Source organism: Scylla paramamosain, chromosome 44, assembly GCF_035594125.1.
Source record: "Scylla paramamosain isolate STU-SP2022 chromosome 44, ASM3559412v1, whole genome shotgun sequence".
Classification (NCBI taxonomy): domain Eukaryota; kingdom Metazoa; phylum Arthropoda; class Malacostraca; order Decapoda; family Portunidae; genus Scylla; species Scylla paramamosain.
Window position 1 is genome coordinate 11,726,011 of NC_087194.1, and position 19,962 is coordinate 11,745,972.

Below are 19,962 nucleotides of genomic sequence, written 5' to 3' on the forward strand. Positions count from 1 at the left end.
TTTCCCGAGTGAGGAGCAGGCCAGGAGAGACGTGGTTTGCAAGGCTCAGTGCGGGAGGGAGGGAGTTGAGCCTTGAAGTGGCCGGCGTGAGCACCGGGATGTGGGGACAAGACAAAGAGGTGGATGGGAGTAAGAGACACTATGGCACACGGCATGGCACGTGTGTTGTGGCCAAACCATTTGACAAAACAACACGAGGCAAGACTTGACTGTGTGTGTGTGTGTGTGTGTGTGTGTGTGTGTGTGTGCAAGTAAGTAAGTAAGTCAGTCAGTAAGTAAGTAGTTAAGTAAATAAGCAGGTAAGCAAGCCTGTATTGGTGAGCACAATACAAAGTATTTCAAGGTGTACATACAATACACAGTCACGTGAGCCGAGGCTCTCTCACGGTGTATTGTACAGTAGAGCAGAGGGTAAGAGTGCAAACAAATTATAATGTACAACAACATAATGAACTGTACTGTACAGCGGCAGTACCGCGCCGCTACAGAGAAGATAAACACTAATACAAGTGTCTCACACTAACTTAAATAATAATAAAATAATGATGATAATAACAATAACAACAAGGATAGTGATAACAATAATACTGATAACAACAACAACAACAACAACAGCAATAACAACAACAACAACAACAACAATGATAATAATAATACCAATAACAATATTATTAATAACAGAAATATTAGTAACTATAGCATTAATAAACATAATTGATAACTAATACTGGTAACTAGAGCAACAACAACAATAATAAACAACAACAACAACAGCAACAAGAACAACATAATAATATTAATAATAAAAATGATAATAATAACATAAGAACATAAGAACATGAATATAAGAAATAAGGGAAGCTGCAAGAAGCGACCAGGCTTACACGTGGCAGTCCCTGTATGAAACACACATACCTATTTCCATCTGTTATCCCCATCCATAAACTTGTCTAATCTTCTCTTAAAGCTCTCTAGTGTCCTAGCACTAACTACATGATTACTGAGTCCGTTCCACTCATCTACCACTCTAGTTGAGAACCAGTTTTTTCCTATCTCCTTCCTAAACCTAAATTTTTCAAGCTTGAACCCGTTATTTCTTGTTCTACCCTGGTTGCTGATCCTAAGAATTTTGCTTACATCTCCTTTGTTATAACCCTTATACCACTTAAAGACTTCTATCAGGTCCCCTCTTAACCTACGTCTCTCTAAAGAATGTAAATTTAACAGCTTCAACCTCGCCTCGTAAGGAATACTCCTCATCCCTTGTATCCTTTTAGTCATTCTCCTCTGTACTGATTCTAATAGACCTATATCTTTCCTGTAATGTGGGGACCAGAACTGCACAGCGTAGTCTAGATGAGGTCTGACCAGCGCCAAGTATAACTTTAATATTACTTCCGGCCTTCTACTTTTAACACTCCTAAAAATTAATCCTAGTACCCTGTTTGCCTTTTTTTCTGGCTTCCATGCATTGTTTCCCTAGACGGAGTTCAGAGCTAACTATAACTCCTAAATCTTTCTCGTACCCTGTACCTACCAGAGTTTGGTTGTTTAATGTGTACATATTGTGTGGGTTTCCTCTACCTACGCTAAGCACTTTGCATTTATTGATATTAAATTGCATTTGCCATCTATCCGTCCATTCATTCATTCTATCTAAGTCTGTCTGCAAGGCGATGGCATCCGATTCTGACCTAATTAATCTACCTATCTTTGTGTCATCTGCAAATTTACTAACATCACTACTAATTCCACTATCCAAGTCATTGATATATATTAGAAATAACAATGGCCCTAATACTGATCCCTGTGGCACCCCACTAATTACATGACCCCACTCGGATTTCGAGCCGTTTATTACCACTCTCTGTCGCCTGTTACCAAGCCATGACCCTATCCACCCTAACACCTTCCCATCTATCCCGTGTGCCCTAACCTTTCTCAGGAGCCTTTGATGGGGTACCTTGTCAAATGCTTTACTAAAGTCCAGATATAAGATATCATATCTATCACCATTATCTACTGCCTCATACACCTTACTGTAAAAGCTTAACAAGTTTGTCAGGCAAGACTTCCCCTTCGTGAAGCCATGCTGTGACTGATTTATCAAGTTATGTTTGTCTAAATGTTCCCTAATGTTCCTCGCTATTATTGACTCTAACATTTTACCTACAACTGAAGTTAAGCTGACAGGTGTATAATTAGACGCTAAAGTTTTATCTCCTTTCTTAAAGATGGGTACTACATTAGCCTACCTCCACATTACTGGTACCTCACCCGACTCCAGTGATTTCCTAAAGACAGAAACTAACGGCTCACTAATAATCTCTTTACATTCCTTAAGTACTCTGGGATATACGAGTATTTCATCAGGTCCTGGTGACTTGAACTTTTTTAGCCTATCTATCTCCTGCTCCACTATCTCCCTAGTTATGGAAATATCCGTCAGCTTCTCATACTCATCTGCTCTAAACACCTGTTCACTATCTGGCATATCCTGCATGTTTTCCTGAGTGAAGACAGTTAAAAAATAATCATTCAGAAGTTTACTAATCTCCTCCCCAGAACTAACCAGCTCCCCATCTGCTGCCTTTAATGGACCTACAGTATCCTTATTTTTCGTCCTGTATACCTGATAAAATCCCTTGGGGTCCGTCTTCGCCTGGCTGGCTACCTTTGATTCATAATTGTCCTTAGCTTTCCTCGTTAACTTCCTGACTGTTTTAACTAATTCATTATATTGTGTCCTTAAAACTTCCTCACCTGCCCTTAATCTCTTATATATACTTCTCTTACGCCCTATATAATGCTTTAACCTAGCAGTCATCCATTTAGGGTCATTTTTTTGTGATCTTATTGTTCTATACGGGATATTTGCTAACTGACCTGTATGAACTTTATCTACGAAATATTTATACAATTCATCAACATTTACTTCACCTAATCCCCTCATCCCCTACCATCCTCTCCCCTCCTTCATCAACTCGCCTCGACCTCACCTCTCTCATTTCAGCATGACCTGACATTCCAACATACTCACAACTATCTCCCCCCTTCCTCTTTCCTCCTCCCTTCCGGAGCCTCACCTCACCTCCCTCATCCTGCCTTATCTCTCTGAACTCCGTCCCTGACCTGACCTCACCCTGCATCCTTTGCCAGTCCACTCCTTGGAGGTATCTTTTTAATTATTCAAAATCTGCTCTCCTAAAGTCAGGTATTTTACTAGTGATTTTGTTTCTAACAGTTTCTTCCCATTCTAGATTGTACCTAATTTCCCTATGGTCTCTGTTACCTAGCTGTCTTCCAACCTCTACCTGCGTGACTGCTTCCTCCCTGTTAGTAAGAATTAAATCTAGAATATTATTCCCCCTTGTGGGTTCTACGACTACCTGTTTAAAAAAATTAACCTGAATTACCTTAAGGAATTCCTCTGTTTCCTTGTTACCCACAATCAGACTCCAGTCGATATTCCTAAAATTAAAATCTCCTACCACACATACCTGACTGTACCTGCCTGCTCTATTTAATTCCTGCCACAGTGAGGTGTTAATTTCCTCTGTACAGGTCGGTGGTCTGTAAACTACCCCTAGTACTACTGACTGCGATCCTTCCTTAATATCTACCCATATCGACTCTGCTTTGTTATCCCTTTTAATTCTATTGTTCATACAACACTGTAATGTGTCCCTAACGTATAACGCGACGCCTCCTCCTCTCCTGTTTTCTCTATCTTTATAGAACATTGTATACCCATCTATCCTAACCTCTGGATTAAATACTTTTCCTGACATATCTAACCAAGTTTCAGTTAAAGCAATGATATCAAATTTCTCTACACTCGCTATTCCTCTAAGCAAGTCTATTTTAATCAGAATACTTCTACAATTTGTGTAGTAAACACTTAAGCTATTTCTCACCTTCCCTAAGCTAGCTTCCTTTCTAGATTTAACTAATTTACTCCTTGCCTTCTCCTCACTACCCCTTCCTCCCTCCCAACTAACGAAAAAAGTGCTGAACTGCAGTTACCTCCCGCTCGAGATTTTGGTGAAACTTTTGCTGTTGCCTTGGACATATCAAAAGCTTTTGATAGAGTCTGGCACAAAGCTTTGATTTCCAAACTACCCTCCTATGGTTTCTATCCTTCTCTCTGTAACTTCATCTCAAGTTTCCTTTCTGACCGTTCTATTGCTGCTGTGGTAGACGGTCACTGTTCTTCTAAATCTATTAACAGTGGTGTTCCTCAGGGTTTTGTCCTGTCGCCCACTCTCTTCTTATTATTCATTAATGAGCTTCTAAACCAAACTTCTTGTCCTATCCACTCCTATGCTGATGATACCACCCTGCACTTTTCCACGTCTTTTCATAGACGTCCAACCCTTCAGGAGGTAAACATATCACGCATGGAAGCCACAGAACGCCTGACTTCTGATCTTTCTAAAATTTCTGATTGGGGCAGAGCAAACTTGGTATTGTTCAATGCCTCAAAAACTCAATTCCTCCATCTATCAACTCGACACAACCTTCCAGACAACTATCCCCTCTTCTTCAATGACACTCAACTGTCCCCCTCTTCTACACTGAACATCCTCGGTCTGTCCTTTACTTATAATCTGAACTGGAAACTTCACATCTCATCTCTAGCTAAAAGAGCTTCTATGAAGTTAGACATTCTGGGACGTCTCCGCCAGTTTTTTCTCACCCCCCCCAGCTGCTAACTCTGTACAAGGGCCTTATCCGTCCATGTATGGAATATGCTTCACATGTCTAGGGGGTTTCCACTCATACTGCTCTTCTAGACAGGGTGGAATCAAAAGCTTTTCGTCTCATCAACTCCTCTCCTCTAACTGACTGTCTTCAGCCTCTCTCTCACCACCGCAATGTTGCATACCTAACTGTCTTCTACCGCTATTTTCATGCTAACTGCTCTTCTGATCTTGCTAACTGCATGCCTCCCCTCCTTCCGCGGCCTCGCTGCACAAGACTTTCTTCTTTCTCTCACCCCTATTCTGTCCACCTCTTTAACGCAAGAGTTAACCAGTATTCTCAGTCATTCATCCCTTTCTCTGGTAAACTCTGGAACTTCCTGCCTGCTTCTGTATTTCCACCTTCCTATGACTTGAATTCCTTCAAGAGAGAGGTTTCAAAACACTTATTCATCAATTTTTGACCACTGCTTTGACCTTTTTATGGGACTGCCATTTCAATGGGAATATTTTTTATTGGATTTTTGTTGCCCTTGGCCAGTGTCCTTCCTACATAAAAAAAATAAAATAAATAAATAAATAAATAAAAAAGACAGACAGACAGACAGACAGGAAGACAGACAGATTGTGTTTAGTCTTTGTGTTATATAGTCTTGCCTCGTTAGTGCCTCATTTTCTAGTTTCTGAGTGTGTGCAATAGAAAACACAGTGAAAACAATTACCAGGAAAGAAAGGAGTAAGTGTACTCACCTCAAGAGTGCAGGTGTGTACACTCCGGGAGACGGGAGGAAGGAAGGCGCGAGGCGGGAGGTGCCTGTGGGGAGAGACACACTGTGCTTCATGCTCTTACATTTATACTCCACAAGCACAAGTCTGTATCTGTGTACATCTATCTATCTGTATCTATCTGTATAAACAGAGGGACAGACAGAGAGAGAGAGAGAGAGAGAGAGAGAGAGAGAGAGAGAGAGAGTCATCCAAAAATATACTCACTGTTTGACTCGCTATAATTCACTGATTGTTTTTTTTTTTTTTTTCAGAAGCAGTTGGCCAAAATAATAATTGCAGAAGTTAAGACTAAGCTTTGAAGAAAGAACATGTCGTAAAGTATTACTGGAGGCACGAAAATGTCAAAGAAGTGCAAAGACAATTCAGAAGACACTTTGACAGGGATCCACCAAGGTGACGCGCCATTGCTCGCATCACAGCTAAGTTTGTACCAGATGGAACTGTTCACGACCTTCATTAGCATGTCTGTGTAGTAGTAGTAGTAGTAGTAGTAGTAGTAGTAGTGATAGAGGTAATATTCACGATTTCTCATTATTACTACTACTACTACTACTACTACTACTACTACTACTACTACCACCACCACTTATACTACTACTACTACTACCTCTACTACTACTACTACTACTACTACTACTACTACTACTACTACTACTACTACTACTACTACTACTACTACTGCTACAGCTACTACTATGTGAATATTAATATTAATACCTTAAGAATTGTTCCAAAAACCGCTGCAGTAGTAGTAGTATTTATATTAGTAATAGTAGTAGTAGTAATAGTAGTAATAATAGTAGTAGTAGTAGTTCTTGCTGTTATATTGTTACTATGATTGCTATCAGTAATATCACACACACACACACACACACACACACACACACACTCAAACACACACACAAAGTAGTAGTAGTAGTAGTAGTAGTAGTAGTAAGACTAGAAGCAATAGTGTGTGTTGAGTAGCCACCGACTGTACAGCTACTTGTGTGTTGTGTACATGTGCATGTTGTGTACAGAAAGACCTCCTGCAGGTGTTTTGTTAGTCCCATCATGCCCTTGGCCCGGGAAACTACACTTGCCACCTTCTCAGACAGACGCCATCTTGTTGTGTCAGTCCGAGACGCCTCCTTCCCCCCCCACCTCTCTCCCCACCACCCGCCAGCCACTCCTTTCCACTCCCGCCAGCAGCAGCTTCTGGCCGCACAATAGCCAGCAGCCCCTTCACAGCCACTACCTGCCAGCACGCCTTCCTGTCCTTATCTCCTCCCACTCCCTCCCCCCTACCCTCAACCCACTACTTCCAAACACCCATTCGCCACCCACTCCTGCCAGGCCCCTACCAGCAACCCACTCCTTCCCGCTCCCCGCCTGCCAGCCGCCCCTTCCCGCCCCCACCCACCATCCACTCCTTCCGGCCCCCACCCGCCTCACGCTCCTTCCCCCTTTCCACCGCCCACACACGAGGTGCTCTCCTCGCCCCCTCCCCCCCACTCATGACGTCACGGACGGCGGTGACATTGACTAGCTGGTGTGAACCGCACCTCACACTTGTTCTATCTAAATGCTGCTACTACTACTGCTACTGCTGCTACTTTTGCCGCTACTACTATTACTGCTACTACTACTACTACTATTACTACCTCTACAATTACTAGTGCTACTACAATTCTGTTACTACTATTACTACTACTGCTGCTACTATTACTACTACTGCTGCTGCTACTACTACTACTACTACTACTACTACTACTACTACTACTACTACTACTACTTCTACTACTACATACTACTTCTACTACTACTACAATTACTACTGCTACTATACTTATTACTATTATTACTATTATTACTATTATTACTATTATTACTAATAGTAATACTCGTTCTACTTCTACTACTGCTACTAATACTAATATTAGCACTACTACTACTACTACTACTACTACTACTACTACTACTACTACTACTACTACTACTACTACTACTACTACTACTCTACTACTACTACTACTATTATTACGATTACTGTTACTACTACTACTTCTACTAGTATTACTACGACTATTAATATTATGACTACTTTTATTACTATTATGAATACTACTACTATTACTACTACTACTATAATTACTTTTACGAGTACTGTTACTACTGTTTCTATTACTACTACTGCTACTACTACTACTACTACTACTACTACTACTACTACTACTACTACTACTACTACTACTTCCTTGCAACCCTCTCTGTCTTCTACTATGCTTACTTCTGTTAACTGTTACTACCTGCCGAAACGATAATTACTCCCAGTGAGGTCTAAAGCACTGTTCAGGGGGTGCTGTGAACTTATCATTAAACCCAGCTGTGACCTCACTGAACGTTTCCATTTGTGTCTCACAGCACAAGGGGGCAGTCACAGCCTGCCCTCTAAAGACAACTCTCTTCCACCCAAAACCACAAGCACCTAATAACACACACACCCTTCACTCAAAAATTTTAAAATCATGGCGACTCCTACACCAGCCTCGGAGTCCCCATCTGGGGAGGGGACCATAAATGTCCCCAGGTCGAACTGCCTTTCTATCGACGACCCTAAGTGTCTTGACACCCCCCTCAACTTTTTCTTCATTAACTTGTGCAACATTCGCGGTCTAAGATCTAATTTTCAATCTGTAGAACACCAACTCTCCTCTTCTAAACCTCAACTTCTTTTCCTCACTGAAACTCAGGTGTCTGAGGCAACTGACAGTAGCATCTTTTCTGTTCCCTCCTACTTTCTCTATCCTCATTTTCGATCCAAAGCAGGATGCTGCGTTTATGTGCGCAATGACTTAACCTGCTCTCGTGCCCACGCTCTTGAATCTTCCGAGTTTTCCACCATCTGGCTACGACTACAGAGTCACTCTCATACTAAATTTATCTGTGCTGTATACCTATCACCTAACTCCTTTGATTATAAGAAATTCTTTGACTACTTAACTTCCAAAGTGGAGCACATTCTGACCCTCTTCCCTTTTGCAGAGATCTCCATTCTTGGAGACTTCAATGTTCACCACCAGCTTTGGCTTTCCTCTCCCTTCACTGACCATCCTGGTGAACTAGCCTACAACTTTGCTATCCTCCATGACCGAGAGCAATTGGTGGAACACCCTACTCGTATTCCTGACCGTCTTGGAGATACTCCCAACATTCTTGACCCTTTCCTGACCTCTAATCCTTCTGCTTATACTGTCACCCTTTCTTCTCCATTGGGCTCCTCCGATCACAGTCTCATATCTTTATCTCGTCCTATCGCTCCAATCCCTCCTCAGGATCCCCCTAAGCGAAGGTGCCTCTGACGTTTTGTCTCTGCTAGTTGGGGGGACCTGAGGCGGTATTTTGCTGATTTTCCTTGGAATGACTACTGCTTCCGTGTCAGAGACCCGTCTTTGTGTGATGAGTGTATAACAAAGGTAATAGTGTCTGGCATGGAGGCGTACATTCCTCACTCTTTTTCTCGTCCAAAACCTTCAAAACCTTGGTTTAACACAGCTTGTTCTCGTGCTATACATGATAGAGAGGTGGCCCACAAAAGGTACTTAAGCCTTCCATCACCAGAATATCATGCACCTTATATTTCTGCCCATAACCATGCCAAGTCTGTTCTCCAACTAGCCAAAAACTCCTTCATTAAGAGAAAAAAGTCAAAACCTTGCAAGATCTAACTCCCCTCGTGATTTCTGGCATCTAGCCAAAAATATCTCCAATAACTTTGTTTCTTCTTCTTTTCCTCCTCTATTTCAACCAGATGGCACCACTGCTATCACATCTATTTCTAAAGCTGAACTCTTCGCTCAAACCTTTGCTAAAAACTCCACCTTGGACGATTCTGGGCTTGTTCCTCCCTCTCCTCCATCCTCTGCCTACTTCATGCCACGTATTAAAATTCATCGCAGTGATGTTTTCCATGCCCTTGCTGGCCTAAACCCTCGGAAGGCTTATGGACCTGATGGGATCCCTCCTATTGTTCTCCGAAACTGTGCCTCCTTGCTTGCACCTTGCCTAGTCAAACTCTTTCAACTCTGTCTGTCAACATCTACCTTTCCTTCTTGCTGGAAGCTTGCCTACATTCAACCTGTTCCTAAAAAGGGTGACCCTTCTAATCCCTCAAACTACCGTCCTATTCCTTTAATTTCCTGCCTATCTAAAGTTTTTGAATCTATCCTCAACAGGAAGATTCATAAACATCTATCACTTCACAACCTTCTATCTGATCACCAGTATGGGTTCCTTTGACGATTCTGGGCTTGTTCCTCCCTCTCCTCCATCCTCTGACTACTTCATGCCACATATTAAAATTCATCGCAATGATGTTTTCCATGCCCTCGCTGGCCTAAACCCTCGGAAGGCTTATGGGGTACCTCCTATTGTTCTCCGAAGCTGTGCCTCCTTGCTTGCACCTTGCCTAGTCAAACTCTCTCAGCTCTATCTGTCAACATCTACCCTTCCTTCTTGCTGGAAGTTTGCCTACATTAAACCTGTTCCTAAAAAGGGTGACCGTTCTAATCCCTCAAACTACCGTCCTTTAATTCCTTTAATTTCCTGCCTATCTAAAGTTTTTGAATCTATCCTCAACAGGAAGATTCTTAAACATCTATCACTTCACAACCTTCTATCTGATCGCCAGTATGGGTTCCGTCAAGGCCGCTCTACTGGTGATCTTCTGGCTTTCCTTACTGAGTCTTGGTCATCCTCTTTTAGAGATTTTGGTGAAACTTTTGCTGTTGCCTTGGACATATCAAAAGCTTTTGATAGAGTCTGGCACAAAGCTTTGATTTCCAAACTACCCTCCTAAGGTTTCTATCCTTCTCTCTGTAACTTCATCTCAAGTTTCCTTTCTGACCGTTCTATTGCTGTTGTGGTAGACGATCACTGTTCTCCTAAATCTATTGACAGTGGTGTTCCTCAAGGTTCTGTCCTGTCACCCACTCTCTTCTTATTATTCATTAATGAGCTTCTAAACCAAACTTCTTGTCCTATCCACTCCTACGCTGATGATACCACTCTGCACTTTTCCACGTCTTTTCATAGATATCCAACCCTTCAGGAGGTAAACATATCACGCAGGGAAGCCACAGAACGCTTGACTTCTCATCTTTCTAAAATTTCTGATTGGGGCAGAGCAAACTTGGTATTGTTCAATGCCTCAAAAACTCAATTCCTCCATCTATCAACTCGACACAACCTTCCTGACAATTATCCCTTTTTCTTCAATGACACTCTACTGGCCTCCTCTTCTACACTGAACATCCTCGGTCTGCCCTTTAGTTATAATCTGAAGTGGAAACTTCACATCTCTTTAGCTAAAAAGAGCTTCTATGAAGTTAGCCAGTTTTTCTCACCCCTCCAGCTGCTAAATCTGTACAAGGGCCTTATCCGTCCATGTATGGAGTATGCTTCACATGTCTGGGGGGGTTCCACTCATACTGCACTTCTAGACAGGGTGGAATCAAAAGCTTTTCGTCTCATCAACTCCTCTCCTCTAACTGACTGTCTTCAGCCTCTCTCTCACCGCCGCACTGCTAACTGCTCTTCTGATGTTGCTAACTGCATGCCTCCCCTCCTTACGCGGCCTCGCTGCAAAAGACTTTCTTCTTTCTCTCACCCCTATTCTGTCCACCTCTCTAACGCAAGAGTTAACCAGTATTCTCAATCATTCATCCCTTTCTCTGGTAAACTCTGGAAAACACTGCCTGCTTCTGTATTTCCACCTTACTATGACTTGAATTCCTTCAAGAGGAAGGTTTCAAGACAATTATTCATCAATTTTTCACCACTGCTTTGACCCTTTTATGGGACTGCCATTTCAGTGGGCATTTTTTTTTTTTTATTATTTTTTTTGCCCTTGGCCAGTGTCACTCCTACATAAAAAAAAAAAACTACTACTACTAATAGTCGTTCTACTTCTACTACTGCTACGAATACTAATATTAGTTCTACTACTACTACTACTACTAATACTAATACGACTACTAATACTAGTACTACTACTCTACTACTACTACTACTACTACTACTACTACTACTACTATTATTACGATTACTGTTACTAGTACTACTTCTACTAGTATTACTACGAATATTATTATTACGACTACTTTTAGTATTATTATGAATACTACTACTATTACTACCACTACTATAATTATTATTACGACTACTGTTACTACTGCTTCTATTACTACTGGTACTACTACTACTACTACTACTACTACTACTACTACTACTACTACTACTACTACTACTGCTACTACTACTGCTACTACTACTACTACTACTACTACTACTACTACTACTACTACTACTGCTACTACTACTATTACTTCCTTGCAACCCTCCGTGTCCGCTTTACCATCTTTCCTTAATTCATTTTTTTTATCATTTTTATTGTTATCAGTGTGTGTGTGTGTGTGTGTGTGTGTGTGTGTGTGTGTGTGTATGTGTGTGTGTGTGTGTGTGTGTGTGTGTGTGTGTGTGTGTGTTTGTGTGTGTCTGTGTGTGTGTGTAGGATTACAGATAAAAATACTATTCTCTCTCTCTCTCTCTCTCTCTCTCTCTCTCTCTCTCTCTCTCTCTCTCTCTCTCTCTCTCTCTCTCCCTCTTGTCAGTCAGTCAGCTGTTTTCACGATCGCTGGGCCTCGCTCCCCTCCTGCCTGGCTTGTATGATGCCACGTAGCATTTTACAGGAGTACTTTTAATCACAGCAGTAATGTTCTCGTGCAATGCTTGTCGGTAAATTATGTGCTTTTTAATGCCACTTGTTTTGTTATAACTTGTTTTGTTATAACACACGCACATGGAAAAAGGAAAGAACGTGTGACCTTAGGCGCTCTAGAGCAGCCTCACCACCATTTTGGCCTTCCTGCCTTCCCCGCCCCCTATTGATAGTGACCGGTTTTTTTCAGTTTTCAACTCTTAGTTTTTAGTTTTAGGCTCGCCCTGATGAGATTGTTGTACTTGTGAACACATTTAGCGAGTGCGTGTCGACACATAAAGGATAATGTGTGCTGCCGTGCAAACGTACGAACGCAACTACCTCCTGCGTCGTATGCGAGGGTCCGGTCACCCGCCGCCCAACGTGATAGTTAGTTACTTTTACTGACCAAAGAAATAATTCATACAGTAAAGTGAAAGGTACAAAAATTGCCAGTGGTCCAAATAAAGAATCATACATTTACAAACATAAATAACAACACTTTCACCTAAGTATTGTTTAAGAATTAGGCGATGCAAAGTAACCAGCATTAGCAAACACTTACTAGCAATAATGCTATAATTAACATAGATACATAACTCAGCATAACGTCTAACACAATTTGACCAATATTAATTATGCAATAAGTAGTTCTAATTAAGTATTGTTTTCTTTTTAGGTTCTATAACTAATCAACAGTTCACACACGTACCTACATAAAAAAAATCAGTCGAATTCTAGTAAACGCCAAACGTGTAAAATCAGGGACATTATGTCATCTGAATACATATTATGGACACCAAGACTAGAATTCAATATTGTTTTATATGTGTGATACTTTGTTGCGTCTTGTGGCTTATTGGTAATTAAATTTATTATTCTGTCAAGAGGATTTATGTGATTATCATACTGTATGGCGCTCTGGATAAACTTATAACCAGGGGTGTTAGCTTCTCTGCATCAACTAAATACAACATGAAATGGTTCACTTCTGTTGAGTAGAGTCAGCTTCCTCTGCAAGAAAAGTTTCCGTCGGGCACAGACAGTATGGTAAACTGGCATAATTCCCGATTCAACACGACATAAGTTTGAGCTTGTGTTATTTGTCACGTCCAGGAGACATTTCATAAGTTTATTGTACTGACTGGTGAGTCACACACAGCTGTCTGTCAGCCACGACTCGCAGCTGTATCTCAGTTCAGCCAACAAAGCCGCGTCAAACACAAGTTGCTTATAACAGTGATGCATAATAAGGTTCGAGGCACGAATTATAGAAAATTTGCTGACGACTGACTAACACTTTGCCTCGTGTAGTGACACCACGTCCTTCATACAACCGCTGTCGGTAAAACAGGCCCTTAAAAACTTGTATCTGTCACAGTACTTAATAACGTGTCCCTCGATCTTTAATGGAACTTTATCATAATGAGTGTTATTTCAAACAAAAAAAATGATTTTGTCCTCGTTAAGAACAATTCCATAATCATTGCAATAATCGATGACAAGTCTGAGTTTCTTGATACACATATCCCGAGATATTCTGTGCAGAGTGCCCTAGAAGCTGTTAGTTGCTTTTTGTTCCTTCAGCATACGAATCATCTGGTTAATGTAAATCACAAACATTAGACAGCCGTGCCTCACTTCCACTGACGACTCCACCGTGGCACTCTTAAGCACGTTACGTGTGCAGCGATTCATAACATAAATTGCTTTTAACATCCTTCTTCCACATCCTATTGATCTTAAGCATTCTATCAGCTTGGACCTCGGTACTTTATCGTATGCTTTACGATAGTCTATAAATAATACATATAACTTCAATTTCTTGTATTTTACATAATCACACAATAATCTCAGTGTAAATATCTGCTTTAGGCATTCTCTTCCCTCCATTGCTCCTGCTTGACAATTGTCCACATCCATCCACATTTTCAATCTATTGATAATAAGTGTGTCATAGAGTTTAGCTAGGGTGTCCATTATACTAACACCTCTGTAGTTATCACAAAGCATGCGATCACCACACTTAAATAAAACACTTAACTTACTATAGCACCAGGCTAGTGGGAAACACAAACTATCAAAAATTACATTGAACATTGTAAGAAAAAACATCAACCAGTTCATAGGTAAGTTCATTAATAGGGCAGGAATTATTGCAACAAAACTTTTCTTTTTATTCATCCCTCTCACAGCTGTTTCCACCTCTATAAACGTGAAAGGATCATCCACAATGGTAATACTTGGTGCCTGCTCAAAGTTTACATCTCTAATTTCCTCCATCACTGGATTCAATAATTCCTCAAAATGAATCTTAAATTGACTCTCAGTAGGCTGGGTACTGCCTTCATTACTACTAATTTCACCTTTCCAGTTAATTGCTTTCCAAATTTTCCCACAGTCATTTTCCTCCATGACTCTTTTTCTTCTTAGGTCTACACTTCCCTCACGCGCGACATTCATCTTTTTACGCTCCTTTGCTATTCCATTAACTTCCCTGCAGCTTTCCTTAACCACGTCCTGCACACTTTCCTCATTCACCACGCCCAGGGTTGGCGGCTCACACAGCGCCATCCTCGTCACCAACGCTTCTATATCCACTTTGTCACGGTGCAGGCCTGTCGCGATATTAGTGGTGCAGGGACTGTGTGTGAGCGTCCGACCCAAGTTACTGGCGCGCTCAAGTAGCCGTGATGGCGTTACTCATTTAAAAACGTCAGCGTTAATTGTTAGAGTGAGTGGCGCATGATCTGAGCACGACATAACTTGGCGTGTACATAAGTCTTTCAGGACATTCAAACTGCTATACTTAACTAAACACAGGTCGATAAACACAGGTCGATTTCCAATGTCCAGCGATCATTACGCCTAAAAGATAAATTCCCTCTTCGCTGCTTTCCGTCATATTTCAAATGGTTAGCAACTACCATTTCTTTCTCTTCACACATGTTGGGTATTGCCCGGCCCATGGAATTACTTATAAGATCTTTCACACCATTATATTCACATCTCTTTCCGTTTATATTTCTACTTGGTAGGACACCCACACGTGCGTTCAAGTCAGCGACCACTATGGCACCGTCACAGTCGGTCATCTGCCCCTCCCACAGCAACGCCGGGTCGTGGTAGGGCGAGTCGACCGGTGGGATATACATGGCCCCAAGCCTCATCCCAGGGCAGCTCGACCCATGTTTGTCGTTCTGCTGCAATGTTGGCACATGTGATATATGGCACCAATGCACACTTCACCAACATCATAATTCCTCCTCTCCGACTATTTTGTTTACTTTTATTCATATATAAATAAAAACCTGGTAAGCTACTAATTAACGTTACTTAATTTTAGTGATCCATATCATGTCAAATTCTAAAGCAACATTTATCACTTCAGGGCTTTGGAGCTTATTTTTCACACCACAGATATTACAAACACATATTTTCAGTTGTCCATTCCAATTCTTTCCATGCCAAAATTTGTGAAATACCTATCAGTCACAACACCATCACGCAGCAATACTCGCCGCCGCCAGTCATACGTAATTTCAACTCCCTGGTTGTCTGGTTTCTGTTTCTCCTCATTTTCTCCGGCCCTCAGTCTTGTCATTTCTCTCCTCGCCGCCGGATGAACGTCCTTCTTCACGTAAATTCGTTCAAAGTCTCTTCCTGTATCCTTCAAGTTCTTCGCCACTCGCAAGATGTCACTCCGTTGATCTTGACTCTCCAGCGTCACGTGAATAGGGAGTCTTCTACGTGCGTCAGGCTGTTCAAGTCGTATCGTTGCCCATACATCGGTGGGTATCGGTCCGGCGTAACCCACGGCTTCCAGCACTGACTTCATCTTCTCTCCATCTGTCGTTCCCAGGCCATCGTTATCCTCCGAGACCCCAGTTATACCCAAGTGCCGCACCCTTTCTTTGGCGCCAAGGGATTCTAGGAACCGGTTTTGCTGGTGGAAAATCATATAGGCTTCATCGAGTCTTGTATTCAGTGATTCTATTTCTTTCTTCATCTCCTTCATAGCTGACAAAATCTTCTGGAATATATCTTATTTCTTCGAGTAATTCAGAGCTCGGTGGCTGCTCTTCATGAGGCTGATGTGCAACAGTTGTTCTCAGTGCACATTTTAGCTGCGCCGCTGTCAGTTTATTGATTTCCGTAGCAGACAATGCCTTCACTGTGTTTACATTGTCATAAGTAGCCATCTTGGACAAACACACAAGTATCCCGTTAAGTCTTTGCACCTCGTTTTCTTCAGTGATTTGGCATCGCCGTTACCATGGCAACGGTTTTCACAGCTGTGCAGAGGGGGTGGGGCCGGTGTTGATCGGCCACATTATATTCTATCTTCTAACTACCGGCTAGCTTTCTTCAGTGGGCTTCTAGTAACTGAGTCTTGGCTCCACTATATACTCGAGCAGCTCCTTAGGCAATATATTGTCTGATCTAAGCCTGTATGGCAGCAGAATCTTGGCAAAACTTGGAGCACTACCCATGTCTGTTTGTTGATGTTTGCAGCGCCATCTACACTGTGCCTTAAGAACTTGAAACTATTTCGGAACCGCGGATGGAGAGTAGGTAAAAGTGTGGTGCGTCCCATCAAGGCAGTGTCCTTCAGTGCCAGAGAAGACCGCTGGGTGGAGAAGAGGGAATACAAACACACAGAAATGCCGTGTGTGTGGTATAGTCTTCCCTCCCTCTTATTTAATGCAACGTCTCTGGCCAACAAGATGGACGAGTTGATTGTGACGGTGAGCTCTACTTGTGCGGACATTGTTGCGGTTACTGAGGCGTGGAAGGTCGTTCCTGAGGTGTGCACGATGCAGGACTACCAGCTCTGCCATCACCTCAGGACAGGACGCAGGAAGGGGGCGGGAGAGCGGAGTGGCCTTTTTCTCCCAATCTATCCTCAGCCCCTCACACCTGCCTGTCAACATTCCTGCCGAAGTAGAGGCCCTGTGGGTGAGAGTTACGCCCCCCTGCAATCTCAGCAACACGGCCTCCATCATCGTGTGCGTCGTGTACCATGCCCCCACAAGCCACCACAGCACAGTTACTCACCACTCACATCAGTGACACTGCTGATGCCCTAAGTGTGTGGTATCCTGTTGCCAAGCTGGTCATCTGTGGGGACTTTAACGGATTGTATATCAGCGATATCCTACACCAGCTACACCTCACCCAGGTCTTGGACTTCCCTACCACCCAGCAAGCCACCCTCGACCTTATAGTGACAGACCTGGGCCAGCAGTACTCGCCCCCCAAGCTGCTTCCTCCCATGGGACGGAGCACCCACCTCTCCATACTGTGGACACCCACACCCACCATCTCGACTCCCCGGCCAGCTGACACCAGGACCCACCGCTCTATGCCTGACTCAGCCATGAGAGAGTTTGGGCAGTGGGTAACACATCACCCGTGGACAGAGGTGCTGGATGTTGAGGACGTCCACTAAAAATGGCACAATTACGTCGGCACCACCACAGAAGCCTTCCACCGCTACTTCCCAGCCAAGAGCATCACAGTGCACACATCTGATGCCCCCTGGATGACGCCCCGCACTAAAAGACTCATGCGTCAGCGGACGTGGGCGTTCTGCTCCTGCCCGGACCTATACAGGAAGCTAAGAAACAGAGAGATCAGGGAGTTTAAGGCTGGCAAGGCAAGCTATTACCACTTCAAGCAGGCCAACAACAGACAGTGGTATGCTAGGAGCAAAGCTTTGTGTGGCCTACAAAAGCACACTTCATCTCTCCCTTGCACCTCACACCTTCCTGCTAATCTCGCGGCTCAGGAGATGAACGACCACTTTGCCGCTATCTGTCACACCTGCCCTCCCCTCCACACCACTCCGCTTCCTGCCCATCTTCCCGCTCCCTCCCCTTCCCCCACTGTCCAGGCGATAGATGTTTTTAAGGGGATACTTAAAGATACCAAGATACCAAGGATACTTAAAGATACCAAGATCCACCACACCCACTGACCTTCCCATATGGGAAGAGCCAGCAACACCGCTATGCCCGATAATAAACGCCTCTCTTTCCCAACACTCTTTCCCCGCGGACTGGAAGACATCTTACGTCTCTCCCATCCGCAAAGCTTCCAGTCCACAGTCACTCGGTGACCTCAGGCCAGTCTCTATCACCCCCATCCCTAGCTTTATTTGTGAAGATTTTGTGTATGACTGGGCCTACACCAAAACTTGTTATACCGTGGATATCAGACAGTTTGGAAATATTATAGCCACCTAAACCTCCCATTACCTGACCAGCATCCTTGACTTCATCCACAGCCACAAGCGAAACACCTCTCTAGCTGTTGCTTTTGTGGACTTCAAAAAAGCCTCTGATCTTGTTGATCAACTTTTTTGTCTTCAGCAAGGCAATAAGTCTGGGTCTCCCTCCCAACCTGGTAGCGTGGCTAGCCAAAACCCTCTCAGGGAGGCGTCAGGCCGTTCGCTATCAGGATTCTGTCTCTAATATTCAACAGCTGACATGTGGGGTCCCCCAGGGGACCAAGATGAGCCCACTATGCTTCCTCCTCCTCATTAACGATGCCCTCACTGACACTCCCATGGCTGGAAGTATGTGTACGACTGCACCGTGGGTGTCCCAGTCTCCAACAGGAACCCGGACTACTTGCCACTGCAAGTCATTTAGGAGCGACTGCAGACATGGACGGAGGAGAGCAGGATGACCATCAACCACAGTGAAACTGTGGTTGATGCATTTCTGTACCTCTTCTGTACCAGTGCCCCCTCCCCAGCTCACAGTGGGATCTCATCCCCTCCAGGTGGTCCGATGTGCCTCTAGATGTCCTTCTTCGGAGTCACTGTGGACGACAAGCTGACGTGGAAGCAGCATATCGCCAGCATCGTAAGATCCGCTACCTACAAGCTGTACATGATGCGCAGACTCAAGTCGCTTGGGACACTGACAGACGAGTTAAGGGGAGTGTGCCTCACCTTCATCCTCCCCAATCTCATGTATGCCTCCCCAGCGTGGTCTTCCTCCCTCACACACACTCAACATCTCCAGCTGGAGAGAGTGCAGAAGAGGGCGTGCAGGGACATCTTTTTCCCTGCCTACACCACCTGTGATGAAGCCCTGACCACCCTGAGTCTGTTCAGACGTCCAGACTATCCACCAGGCACCGAGAGGCTCTGGAGAAGTTTGGAAGGGGACTTCTGCATCATCCACGCCTCAGACACATGCTGCTGCCTGATGCACCTCGCCTGGTCTGAGCCACCAGACACCACAACAAGATAACGCCCCTAAAGGCGCCGCGCACGGACCGGGACAGACTCAGCGCGATTCCCACCATGGTGCGAGCCATCAATCAACAGTATTTCGCTTCTATATGAGGTTTAGCTTCAGGATTAATGTTAAGTATTTTCCCACCCCCTCTGTACATTTTTAGTTTGTAAACTGCCTTATTAATAAACCATTTATTATTATTATTATTATTATTATTATTATTATTATTATTATTATTATTATTATTATTATTGTGTTTAGTCTTTGTGTTATATAGTCTTGCCTCGTTAGTGCCTCATTTTCTACTTTCTGAGTGTGTGCAGTAGAAAACACAATGAAAACAATTACCAGGAAAGAAAAGAGTAAGTGTACTCACCTCAAGAGTGCAGGTGTGTACACTCCGGGAGACGGGAGGAAGGAAGGCGCGAGGCGGGAGGTGCCTGTGGGGAGAGACACACTGTGCTTCATGCTCTTACATTTA

General features: G+C 43.4%; 2 protein-coding genes across 16 annotated transcripts in view; one reads left to right on the plus strand and one right to left on the minus strand.

Moving 5' to 3' along the window:
- LOC135094164 (ran-specific GTPase-activating protein-like) overlaps positions 1-19,962 on the plus strand; it is a 111,208-nt gene that overhangs the window by 30,100 nt on the left and 61,146 nt on the right. For all 5 annotated transcript variants that reach the window (XR_010263646.1, XR_010263643.1, XR_010263644.1 and 2 more), the window contains one exon: positions 5,744-5,885. The gene's annotated coding sequence lies outside the window, so the exon portion shown is untranslated. The remainder of the gene's footprint in view (positions 1-5,743; positions 5,886-19,962) is intronic.
- LOC135094161 (uncharacterized) overlaps positions 1-19,962 on the minus strand; it is an 87,078-nt gene that overhangs the window by 26,481 nt on the left and 40,635 nt on the right. For 5 of the 11 annotated variants that reach the window (XM_063994005.1, XM_063994001.1, XM_063994000.1 and 2 more), the window contains 2 exons: positions 19,858-19,921; positions 5,454-5,517 (listed from right to left, as the gene is read on the minus strand). The exons of 1 other annotated variant lie outside the window; for it this stretch is intronic. The gene's annotated coding sequence lies outside the window, so the exon portion shown is untranslated. The remainder of the gene's footprint in view (positions 1-5,453; positions 5,518-19,857; positions 19,922-19,962) is intronic. 5 more of the 11 variants (XM_063994003.1, XM_063993997.1, XM_063993995.1 and 2 more) reach the window with 2 other exon arrangements.